The sequence below is a fragment of the Hyaena hyaena genome, unplaced genomic scaffold (genome assembly GCF_003009895.1).
Source record: "Hyaena hyaena isolate Hyena2069 unplaced genomic scaffold, ASM300989v1 scaffold_416, whole genome shotgun sequence".
Classification (NCBI taxonomy): domain Eukaryota; kingdom Metazoa; phylum Chordata; class Mammalia; order Carnivora; family Hyaenidae; genus Hyaena; species Hyaena hyaena.
In genome coordinates, this window is record NW_024081049.1 from 133,049 (window position 1) to 146,267 (window position 13,219).

Genomic DNA, 13,219 nt, shown 5'->3' on the forward strand with positions numbered 1-13,219 from the left:
CCCCCCTCCCTCCCTTCCCCCCTTCCCCCCTTCCTGCCTTCCTCCCTGAATCTGAAACATACTCCAGGCTCTGAGCTGTCAGCACAGAGCCCAATGAGGGCCACAAACACACAAACTGTGAGATCATGACTTGAGCCAAAGCCAGCTGCTCAATTGACTGAGCTACCCACGCGCCCTCTGGGCTTGTTTTTCATGTAATCTGAGCAATAATTGAACTCACAATTGATCAGTGGTCAAGTAAAAACTACATTTCGCTGAACATTAGGAAAACAAAAATTTCTTTTTACTGTAGATAGAAGATAGAAAAAAAGTGAAGTAAATGGACAGATTATATTAATAGCTTTTAATTTATTAAGTGTTTATATTATTGGCCATGCTAAGTATCACTTATGTGATCTTATTTATTATTCAGAAGAACCATGGGCTAAAATACCACCATTACCTCCATGTCATAGATGGATTATAGATTCTATAGGTTAGGTGATTTGACTGTGGCTTCCTTGCAGACAACAGAGCTGGACTGGGACTGAGGTGGACTGACCTTGGAGTCCACATTCCCTAGTGATCAGTGGCTGGGTTGCCCATACAAGCCTTGCTTACGGGCAGGAATGATTGGTTTAGGGTCTCAGCAGTGAGTTAGAACTTTTCTGAGAGGTTCAAGTCTAATGCAAAACTGTTGAAGAGATGAGAGAGGATGCCTGCGGCCCAACTCATGTGGCATTTTTGATGTGAGAAAAGGAAGTTCTCCTGAGGTGCCAGTTTGCTTCCATGTCTGTACTTGAGAAATTCTTATGTGAAGTGCGACAAGGGTAGAGATAAGATGAATATAGAGTCCCTATTCTATGAGATTTGGAGTGACCTTTTAACAACTTCAGCCCTCAGGGTATTGGGACATTGCCAGAAGGACGAAATTCCTAATTTTTTGATCCCTTCTACAGAGCTGCCCCAGGACACTCAGAGACTAAAGGAGTACTTCTTCAAACCCTAACAGTGAAGGGACATCACAGACAGTTCTAAAAGTTTGATTATGGTTTTGACATATGAACAGACCCTAAGAAAAAAAATCAGGCCAACATTCAAAATACTTTGTACACACTCTCCAATAAAATTATGCCAATTATCTAACCATCCCCAAATAGAAGTTAGTTTCTATACAAATTTCTTCTGTTTATAATATTTTTCCAGAAGTTCAGTCTTTAAAAATACTACAGTGGCTCATTAGTTATGAATACTAAACATTCTTAAATATGAAACTTATAGTGTTATCTTTGGAAATCAGTATTTCCCCAGTCTCCATTCTCTCTTTCAATTTGTTCACTGTCAAAATTCTTAAAATAGTACTATTGCTCCACTACCTTTTTTTCCAGTCTTAACTTAATCTGTTATTCTTCCTCCTACCAATTTGCTGAAACTACTGTCTTTGAGAGCTCAATTCAACAACGACCTACTAATTAATAAATTCAATGGTCTCTTCTAAGTCCTTACTCAACAAGACCTCTCCACGGCAATCAAAATCACAGACCACTTGTTCCTTCTTGAAAAGCTCTTATAACTGGAAGAAGAAAATGACTATTTCTTCCCCATAGAGATTTGGGAGAAAAATGGCCCTTGGCTAAGAATTTAATCAAGTACTTATAAGAAGTAATTTCAAAGCCTCCACCTGGTCTTAGTGTAGCTAAGGTGGCAGGCTGTAAGAGATATATGGGTCAGGATTAGCTCATTTGTTATTCCAGGTAGACCTGAAATAGCACATTTGAAAAGGGAGGGTGGAAGGATGGAGGAAGAGAAGCATCACGGCACTGCATAGTAATGAGATCGTGCTAACTCCATTACAGTTATGTGAACTTGGGAGTTATGAGGCAAGTGGAAAATTGTTTATTTTTTCTGTTCAGAATTTGACACTATTTGAAAAGACTATGCACGTATATGTAGGTGCACATGAGGGAGAGACATACACAGAGTTTTTCAGTTTTTCAGTATATTACATTTGGAAAATTGGAGGGACAGAAGTTTTGCGATGCCGTCTGACCTTTGGAAAATAACTGAAGGGTGTAGTAAAGTGCTCAGGGGCACTCCTGCGTTGCATGAAGGAACTCTGATAAATAGGCAATTCCTCAGTATTCCATTAAGACCCACATGTTATCCTAGCCTGAATGTGACTAGAGTGGTGACATTTAATCTGAGATGAGACCGATCTCTGTAGATTGACTGTAGAGGGAGAAAATTTTGCTACAACCAGTGTAAAAAACAATGGGGACATCACTAAAGATGATAAACTATATATTTAATTTAAGTATTTGTCTCTTTTCTCTTTCAATTTTTGAGCTCTTGGAGTGCAAGCATTTTGCCTTATATCCTCTGTTAAAATCATTGTCTCTTCCAAGGAGGTCTGATATTGTTTATATGTTTAGTACTCATTAAATATTTAAGAATTGAATTGTGGACCTAAACGTACACATATATGCAGTAAATTAGTCATTACCTAAAATTTTTTATCAACCTAGATAAATTGATTATGTAAAATGAAAGAAATGTGAAGGTAGATTGTATAGAGTATATTAATATTAAATACACAAATACTATATAGTTACCTGTTAAGGAGATAATGAAATAGTATAAGTCACTATTTTTTAATTCAATTTATTGTACTAAAACAAAAACAGTTCATTCATGTCTCCTACTCCTCATCCTCTACACCTGTCAACTACTACTCTGTTCTCCATATTTATGACCAAGGCTATTTATTCATTTATTTACTTACTATTTATAGATTGCACTTATAAGAGAGATCATCATATTGTATCTGTATTTCTTTGACTTACTTCACTGCCCTCAAGGTACCTCCATATTGTCACAAATGACAGAATTTCATTCTATTTTTATGACCAAATAATATTATATAGGTATACACCACATCTTTATCGAATTCATCCATCAGTGGGCACTCAGATTGTTTTCATATCTTGACTATTATAAATAATGCAGCAACGAACATGGTGTGCATGTCTTTTTGAGTCAGCATTTTGTTTCTTTGAATATATACCCAGAAATGGAATAGCTGGATCATATAGTGGTTATAATTTAAAAATTTTTGAGAAACATCCATACTGTTTTTCATAGTGGATGCACCAATTTATATTTCCACCAACAGGGCACAAGCTCTCTTTTTTCTCCATATTCTTAGCAACACTTATTATATCTAGTCTTTTTGATAATAGCCGTTCTAACAAGTGTCATGTGATACTTTATTATGGTTGTTATTCTCATTTCCTGATGATTAGTGATGTAGAACATCTTTTCGTGTACTGATTAGTCCTATGTATGTCATTGGAAGAATGTCTATTTTCCCATTTTTTAATCAGACAGTTTGGGCTTTTTAATTTTTTTGCTATTGTGTTATAAAAAGTAGCTATGTTTGATGATGTTGATGATGGTAGAGGGAGAAAGTAGGACCTCAGTTAATGTTTAAGTGCCTATAAAATGTCACTTTACATATATATCATATGAAATATAAATAAATGATCTGAGATATACATCTGTTAATTTCAATTTATCCTTGACAAGTCCAAAATTTGAAAATGATGAGTAAGTAGCTCAAGGAAGATAAATAAGTTTCAACTTTCTTGCCACTACCTATCAATTTATTCTGGTTGTAGAGGAAGGATGAAAAGAACCCATTGGCCATATCTCTATTCAATAAGAAAGAATCCTCAGGATTAGCAAGAGTGGATTTAATCTCAGAAGGGAAATGAAGCTGTTCAATGCCAAATATTGTTATCATTGCAGAAATCCAAAGTTGGAATGGAAGAATATAAGTATGTGGATGTGTTTATTTGTGAGTGTGGGGGGAGAGTTGAAAGAGAGGGCTGGTTAGGATTTGAGCTCTGATATGTCCTACTGTCAAATATAATGCTATTTCCATTCTATTAATTTAATTTTAAAATCTGAAAACAATTAATATACATTTTGATGAATGTATTATTAATGCCAGATATCCCTAAAAGAGGAGACTCAAGAAAAAACTCAAATTAAAAGTCTCTTAAGTAAACAATATGAAATGAAATGTATTAACAGTAGGGCAGAAGTTGGAAGGGAATCACTGCTCTGCTTCTTTCATTCTTGGCTTCTCAAGACAGATTTTATCATTTTCATATGTAAAGGTCTTTATGAGTGTGAGGAGAAAAACAAGCAAGCGAACAAACATATAAACATTTTGACATAGTACCACTACATAACCAAGAGCAAAATATCTGTTCCTGAGTTCAGCTGGTCTTCCTCTTTCAGATGCTGCTCATACTTTTAAAAATTCAAGTTATATGTAAATTTCCCAGAAGGAAAAATGTATTTTGTTCCTTTAAGCTTTCCATCTATAGGTAAAAGTTTTACAAAATAAAATGTATTTCCTGCTAAGTTACTAAGTAGGGCCTAAAAATAGCCATGTTAAGTGAAATAAGAACTAAAAGATGAAATACCAATGAATTGAGGAAAGTGGGGCAGTGTAAATTCCCCAAATTACATTGTCTTTTGGTTTTAAACCAACACTGTCATTGAGGCTGTGATTCTGTCTTCCAAAGATTGGACATTTGGCACGGAGTGCTAGTGATTTTCCAAACTGGAAATGGGCATTCTAGACCACTTGTAGTTCCTCAAGTGAATTCATACAATGTAGAAGGTGATCTAATCTTTTTCTCCAGGGTGAACCTTCAGAATCTGAGCAGTAGATGAATTTTATGGTGGTTCTTTTTTACTTGCCTACCTTGTCCATTTTTTTTGTTTCCTTGCCCACTTGAGCATCAGGGGTCATCCCCTATGGAAAGTATCACCAGGAATCCCATGCTGGCTGGGTTCTGATTACTTTAAAAATGGAAAGCAACAGGGCACCTGGGTGGCTTAGTTGGTTAAGCGTCCGACTTTCGCTTAGGTCATGATCTCGCGGTTCGTGGATTCGAGCCCCGCGTCAGGCTCTGTGCTGACTGCCAGCTCAGAGCCTGGAGCCTGTTTCAGAGTCTGTGTCTTCCTCTCTCTGACCCTCCCCTGCTCACGCTGTCTCTCTCTCTCTCCTAGAAATTAAAAAAAAAAAAAAAAATGGAAAGCAACAGAATGAGATTAGAGGGCAGAGTAAAGAGTGAGTATCTATTCTCTAATTTGCAGATGCATTTTTATCTGCAGCTACTTTTCTGCACAATGAGGGACTGGATAGTCCTTTCTTACTAGTTCAAGTTTTACTGAGAAATTAAAAATACTTGTGTCTTTTTTTCCTTCAAGTGTTTGGATAGTAATGGCTCTCTAACATGACTAGTCTAGATACCTTACTAAACCATATGTGCTCCATTAGTCCCCGCACAAGTCCTCAGCAATGTCTTCATATTAGCCATGTGGGACACAGTTTATTCCCTTCCAGGAATGTCACCAATCCAAACTGTGTCCTTATTTCTGGTGGCATTTTTCTTTTTATATGCTTGTGAATGTGTTTATTTTAATGCCCTGCGTTTTGCATCTCTATTCCATACTCTATTCTTGGTTGTCAAGGACACTCTGTCTAGTTCGCCCTTCTCCATTCCTTCTTTCTTCATTCTTATACCTTAAGATTTAACTAATATAATCACTGTTTAGGATTTCCTCATTCTCATACTTTAGGATTTAGCTAATTTAATCACTGTTTAGGATTTAACAGTGGTTTTCTATAGAAATTATCTTAACCTCACCTGTTTTGTTAATACACTATAGGGTTAAAATGAATGACAATAGCTGAAAGTAGATCAAAGTACTCCCTCCCAGATAATATTTTAACATTTCTACTGAGCAGTAGTAGATCTGCAGGGAAGAAGCCTGAAATTTAAGGAAGAAGATCATCACCTGAGCTAAGCTCTGGCCTTAATTATTTCATATTGCAAAGATCTATTAAACACCTGCTCCTTTATGTCAAGTACAGACACTTATTGATCTAAGACATCAAAAATGATTAATCACCTTAATTCGAAGTATACTTTGAATGGACAATGCATAGCAGATAAGGTTGCTGTGAAGATAAAGCAAGTAGTTTCTAACTACTAAAGAGCATTTTCAGAAAGTCCTAAAGACTCCACAACAATAAAAATTGTTAGAACTGATAAGGATTCGGTAAAGTTGCAGGATATAAAATCAACATGCAAAAACTTGGCATTTCTATATATAAACAGTGAACAATCTGAAAGGGCAAATAAAAAGCAATTCTATTCAAAATAGCAATAAAATAATAAAATACTTAGAAACAGAATTAACAGATGTGAAATAGTTGTAACTGAAAATTATAGACTGAAAATTAATGAAAGAGTTAAAAAGACAGGTAAATGGAAGATAGCCCCAAGTTCATGGGTTAAATAATATTGTTAAAATAGCTATACCACCGAAAACTATCTATAGATTCAATGAAAACTTTATCAACATTTAAGTGTCATTCTTTATGGAAATAGAAAAGACAATCCAAAAATTCATATGGAACCACAAACAACTCCAGATAGCCAAAGCAATCTTGAGGAAGAAAAACAAAGAGGGAGGCATCAGCTTCCTGATCCAAAAATATATTACAAAGCCAAGTAATACAAACAGTATGGTACTGACCAAACAGAACAGACATATAGACCAGTAGAACAGAATGGACAACCCAGAAATAAATCTGTGTATTTACTTTCAATAGATCTTCAAGAAGTGTGTCAAGAACACACAGTGGGGAAGGAATAATCTCTCCAACTAATGGTACTGGAAAAATTGAATATTCACATGCATAAAAACGAAATTGGATCCTTATATAACATCACATACTAAACATCAATTCAAAATGGATTAAAGATTTAATGCAAAACCTGAAACCGTAACACTGCTAGGAGCTTTTTGACATTGGTTTGACCCCCCAAAACACAGGCAACAGAAATAAAAATAAATAAATGGGACCTTATCAAACTAAAAAGCTTTGCCACAGCAAAGAAAAAATCAACAGAGTGAAAAGGCAACCTATGGAATGGGAGAAAATATTTGTTAACCGTACATTTGATGAGGGCACTATATTCAAAATATATAAAGAACTTACACAGCTCAATAACAAAAACAAAGCAACTAAACAGAACAACTAACCCACTTAAAAAAATAGGCAATGGACCTGAATAGATATTTCTCAAAAGAAGACATACAGATGGCCAACAGGTATATGAAAGGGTGCCCAACATTACTAATCACCAGGAAAATTGAAATCAAAACAATAATGATATATTACTGTACACCTATTAGAATGGCTGTTATCAAAAGGACAAAGTGATAACAAATGTTGCCAATGATGTGGAGAAAAGAGAATCCTTGTACACAATTGGTAAGAGTGTGGATAGCAATTATGGAAAACAGTGTGGAAGTTCCTCAAAATTTTAAATAGAAGTACCACATGATTGGGTAATTCCACTTTTTGGTTTATACACAAAGTGAATGAAATCAGTATCTCAGATATCTGCACTCCCATGTTCATTGCAGTATTATTCCCATAGCCAAGATGTGGACACAACCTAAATGTTTGTTGACTAGTGAATTTATAAAGAAAATGTGGAATACACAATGGAGTATTATTCAGTCTTAAAAATGAAAGAAATTTTGCTATTGGAACAACATGCCTGACCGTCTGGAGGACATTATGCTAAGTAAAATAAGACAGACATAGAAAGACAAATGCTGTATGATCTCACTTATATATGGAATCTAATATAGTCAAATTCATAGAAGCAGAGACTAGAAAGGTGGTTACCAGGGTCTGGAAGAGGGAGAAATGGGGAAATGTTGGTCAAAGGGTATGGCATTTTAGTTGCCATATGTAAAATGATTATGTTTTGGAGATCTAATATATAGAACAAGAGCTATAGTTAATCTTGCATTATATACTTCACATTTTTTAAGAGGATAGATCTTAAATGTTTTCACCACAGGGAGCACAAAAGCCTGTGAGATGATAGACGTTAGTTTGATTGTGACGTTCATATCATAATGTATATGTATATCAAAACATGAGTTGCACACCTAAATGTATATAATTTTTTTTTGGTCAATTATATACCTCAGCAAAGCAGGGAGGAAGAGCATTTGATTTTGTTTTATTCTCCTCCTTCTGCACTAGGCTTTAATTTTTTTTAAATTTTCTTTTCATTACCATACAGTGGTTGTTTTTTTTTTAAATTTTGAGGGGGTTGACAAACACAACTTATACAACAGTGCCTTTGTCTTAGTTTTTACCTAGAATGTGTGAAATTGAATTAAATTTTTTACAACTTATTTTCAGTTAAAGATCATATGTTCTAAATCCTTTCTAACATGAAATTCTTAGGACCAACTGTCTATTTGTTGCACTAGTAAATATATTGATAGATTGACACCATATGCTCTCTTTAGATAATACAGTAAGCCTTGTTGGTGTCTCTGGAATTACCCAGAAATTTTTGGGAATATTAAAAGGCTCATTCATTTCAACTTTATCATCAGTACACTATAATATTAAATCAAATTTTCTATATTTATTTAAAACTTTGAATCATACATATTAAATCTGGTTTGGAGGGCAGTGGCTATACTTAGAAAATAATAAAGGTTATAATTACATAATATTTTCATTTGGTTTTTAAGAGTTAATATGGCTTTTAAATTCATATTACCTAATTTCTATGGTAAGTTTGTACATTGGGTGGACATATTGCATTTTCTAATATCTCAAAATAATTTTGAAGCCATGGAAATAAATTCATATAAATCATAATGAGTTGATATAAAATAGTGTTGCCTTGTGAATACTGAAGAAGTTTTCATATGCTTCCTCAAACATAATTGGAGTATCTGACCATTAGAACAATAATCAGTTTTTCATAGTTTATTGATATTTACTCAAATAACAATATGTAATTTTGCCCTGTGTGACAGTATTTTCTTATATGATTTTATTGGTTTTGAATTATTGGATTCTTAGTTAGATGGAAAGTAAAATTAATAACATTTTAACCTAGATTTCTTTGACACTCTCATCTATAAAGGTTGATAGTGAAATAGTTAAGTAAACACAAAGTTTCTAAGATGAAGCACTGAAGTGCATATGATCTAACATAATGTGCTTCACAGAAACTAGAAATTGGATTAATACTGCTTGCTCATGCTTGAAGCACAGAAAATTGCTCAAACGCAGATGGATGGAGAGTGAAAATCTAAAAATAAAGTTCCCAGTGGAAATGAGGATTTTCACAGTTCAGATTGGTTTCTTCTAGGGTATAAGTCTTGGGACACAGAAGAAAACCTTACAGGCAGTGAATTTAAGATTATAATGTACATATGAGTGTGTGTGTATGTATGTAATTACATATGCATATTTAAAATTGTCTATATGTGTCAGGAGAGTAAGAGAGACAGGGAGGAATGAATGAAAGAGAGATGAGATTCTGAAAGATTTCACAAATTTAAAAACAACAAAATGAATAAAATTAAATCTACTCTTTATTTGTAGCAAAGTGTTATTATTTATTCATTTTACCCATGATTTCTTATCTATTAATAGACTTCCAAAATTTAGCCTATTGTTTTGAATAAAAAATGCAATGAATCTTGACATCATTTTTGTTGTTTAAGAAAATCTTGATGCTATTCACTTTATGTTTTACAGTTATTAACTTCTGGGGCTCAGGTGTCTAACTGATGTAGCCATAATATTTGCGTATATATCCCCTCAAATGTACACATTATACATTATCATAATTATGAAAAAATTCATTATGAATGAAAATTTTCTAAAAATATAGCATTGGTAATAGTATTGAAATACATTATTAACCAGAAAATGTGTTAAGTAACCATATTTAATACGTATGTCTTAACATAAGAAAAAAACAGGTATACCTTATTTGATTGCACTTCTCAGATATTATGCTTTTTACAAATTGAAAGTTTGTGCCAACCTTGTGTTGAGCAAGTCTATCACTGCTGTTTTTCTAACAGAATCTGTTCATTTCATGTCTTTGTTTCATGTTTTGTTGATTCTTGAATTATTTCAAACATTTTCATCATTACTATACTTGTTATGGTAATTTGTGATCAGTGATCTTTGATATTACTATTGTATTTGTTTTGGGGAACCACAAATTGTGCTCATATAACACAGTAAACTTAATAAATGGACTGTTTGGACTGTTCCCTTGATAAACCTTCTTCCATATCTCTCTCTCTCCTCAGGCCTCCCTATTCTCTAAGACAACAATATTGAAATTAAGACCAATTAATAACACAACTGTGGCCTCTAAGTATGCAAGTGTAAGGAAGAGTTACATGTCTCTCACTTTAAATCAAAAGCTAGAAATGATTAAATTTAGTGAGGAAGGCATGTCAAACAAAAGCTGAGATAAGCTGAAAGCTTGGCCTATTGTGTCAAACAGCCAAGTTGTGAATGCAAAGGGAAAGTTCGTGATGGAAATTAAAAGTGCTACTCCATTGTACACGTGAATGATAAATAAGTGAAATAGCACTATGGCTGATATACAGAAAGTTTCAGTGGTCTGGAGAGGAGAGGAAACCAGCCATAATATTCCCTTAAACCAAAGCTAAATCCAGATCAAGGCCCCAACTCTCTTCAATTCTGTGATGGCTGAGAGAAATGACAAGGCTACAGCAGAAAAGTTTGAAGGTAGCAAGTTGGTTTATGAGTTTTAAGAAAAGAAGCTCTCTCGATAACATAAAAGTGCAGGGTGAAGCAGCAAGTGCTGATGTAAAAGCTGAAGCAAGTTATCCAGAAGGTCGAGCTAAGATAATTAAACAAACTACACTAAACAACAGATTTTCAACATAGATAAAACAGCCTTCTGTTGGAAGAATATGTCATCTAGGACTTTTCATAGCTGGAAAAGAGAAGTCAATGTCAGGCTTCAAAGCTTCAAAGGACAAGATAACTTTCTTATTAACAGTTATGCAGCTGGTGACTTTAAGTTGAAGCTAATGATCATTGACCATTCCAGAAAGTGTAGGGCCCTTACAAATCATATTAAATCTACCCTTCCTGCACTCTGCAGATGGAACAATAAAACATGGATGGATAATAAGACATCTCTTTACAACATAGTTTACTGAATATTTTAAGCCCACTCTTGAGATCTACTGCTCAGGAAAAAAAAAAAAAAAGATTTCTTTCAAAATACTACTGTTCATTCACAATGCATCTGGTCACCCAAAAGATCTGATGGAGATGTACAATGAGATTAATGTTTTTATGTCCACTTATACACTATCAGTTCTGCAGCATATAGGTGAAGGAGTAATTTTTACTCTCAAGTCTTATTACTTAAGAAATACAATTTGTAAGGCTTTAACTGCCATAGATAGTGATTCCTCTTTGATAGATCTGGGAAAAGTCTATTGAAAACCTCCTGGGTAGAATTTCCCATTCTAGATGTCATTAAGAACTTATGTGATTCATGGGAAGTGGTCAAAATGTCAATATTAACAGAAGTTTGGAAGTTGAGTCCAGGCCTCATGGATGACTTAGAGGGGTTTAAGACTTCAGTGGAGGAAGTCACCACAGATGTGGTAGAATTAGCAAGAGAACTAGAGTTGGAAGTGGAGTCTGAAAATATGAGTGAATTGCTATAATCTCATGATAAACTAATGGATGAAGAGTTGCTAATGGATAAGCAAAGAAAGTGGTTTCTTGAGATGGAACTACTCATGGTGAAGATGCTGTGAAGATTGTTGAAATGACAACAAAGAATTAGAATAGTACATATGCTTAGTTGATAAAAGAGTGGCAGGGTTTGAGAGGACTGACTCCAATTTTGAAAGTAGTTCTACTGAGTGTAAAATACTATCAAAGAGCGTCATGTGCTGCAGAGAACTTGTTCATGAAAGCAAGAGTCAATCAATGTGGAAAACTTCACTGTCATATTTTAAGAAATTACCACAGCCACCCCAACAACCATCATGATCAGTCAGCAGCCATCAACAATGAGGCAAGACTTTCTGCTAACAAAAAGTTTATGACTCCCTGAAAGCTCAGATGATGGTTAGCATATTTTAGCAATAAAGCATTTTTTAATTAAGGTGTGCACATTATGTTTTTAGATTTAATTCTTTTGCATGCTTACAGACTACAGTATAATGTAAACACAACTTTTATATGCACTGGGAAGCCAAAAAATTTATTTGACTCATTTCATTGTGGTGGTCTGGAACTGAACTCACAATTATGTCTAAGATAATGCACGTAAATAAAACTAGTGATTTTTGTTGTTAGCATTATTACTTACTCTCTAATAGGGTAGTATAGATACAAGGTTTTAAATATGCCCACTTACTAAAAATACATTTATTATGTTATCACTGTTTAATTACAGAAATTCTGCTTTAAAAATAGTAGTTAATACTTTTACTAGTGATAAGACTTACCTGAATTATCTAATTTTCTTTAGTAAAAAAGAGAAAATATTTATAAATAATGTTATTTTTCCTCCATTACTAACACCAGCCTTCATCAAGTACAAAAATCATTCAGAGGCTCCTGGGTGGCTCAGTTGGTTAAGCATTCAACTCTTGATCTCTGCTCAGGTCATGATCTCATGGTCAGTGAGCCTTGGTCTCCCTACTGACAGCTCAGAGAATATTTGGGATTTTCTCTGTCAGGCTCTCTGCCCCTCCCCCGTTCATGCTCCTGCACATACTCTCTCAAAATAAATAAATAAACATTTACAAAATAATTCTGTATTCCTGATCATTTATTTCATAATGGCTTTATTTCAGTAAATCTTATATACATTAACTACAGTATCATTGTAAACTTTATTCTGAAAGGGATCCTTAGACTATATTTAATGATAGCTCACTATTAGATTTAAACTGAGGAGGTAACTTGTAAGGGGTTGGCTTTTCTTTCCCCAATTTAAGACGTTTGACTATATCGACTTGTTTTCTGCTTGTCTGTCCAATGGTCCTATAAATTAGCTTTAAGGAAAATCACAAGGCCAGAAAGAAAAACCTCTAGGGTGATGTAATAGTGAGCTTAAGCTTTAAAGACTAGAGAGAGCACAGGCTTGTGCACAAGACTAGTCCTTCAGTCCCAGCCTCACCATGGATTCGCTAGGTGACCTTCACTGTTACCCTGCACCTTCTAAGTAAATGCAAAGGATCGATGATCTCGCCAAGGCCCTTCTCAGGCTATAAATATATTTTTAGAAAAGGATTGTGGCAG

At 34.4% G+C, this 13,219-nt stretch overlaps 1 pseudogene; it reads left to right on the forward strand.

Annotated features, from left to right (window-relative positions):
• LOC120245422 overlaps positions 1-12,069 on the forward strand; it is a 26,171-nt pseudogene extending 14,102 nt beyond the window's left edge.
• The last annotated feature ends 1,150 nt before the right edge of the window (positions 12,070-13,219 follow it).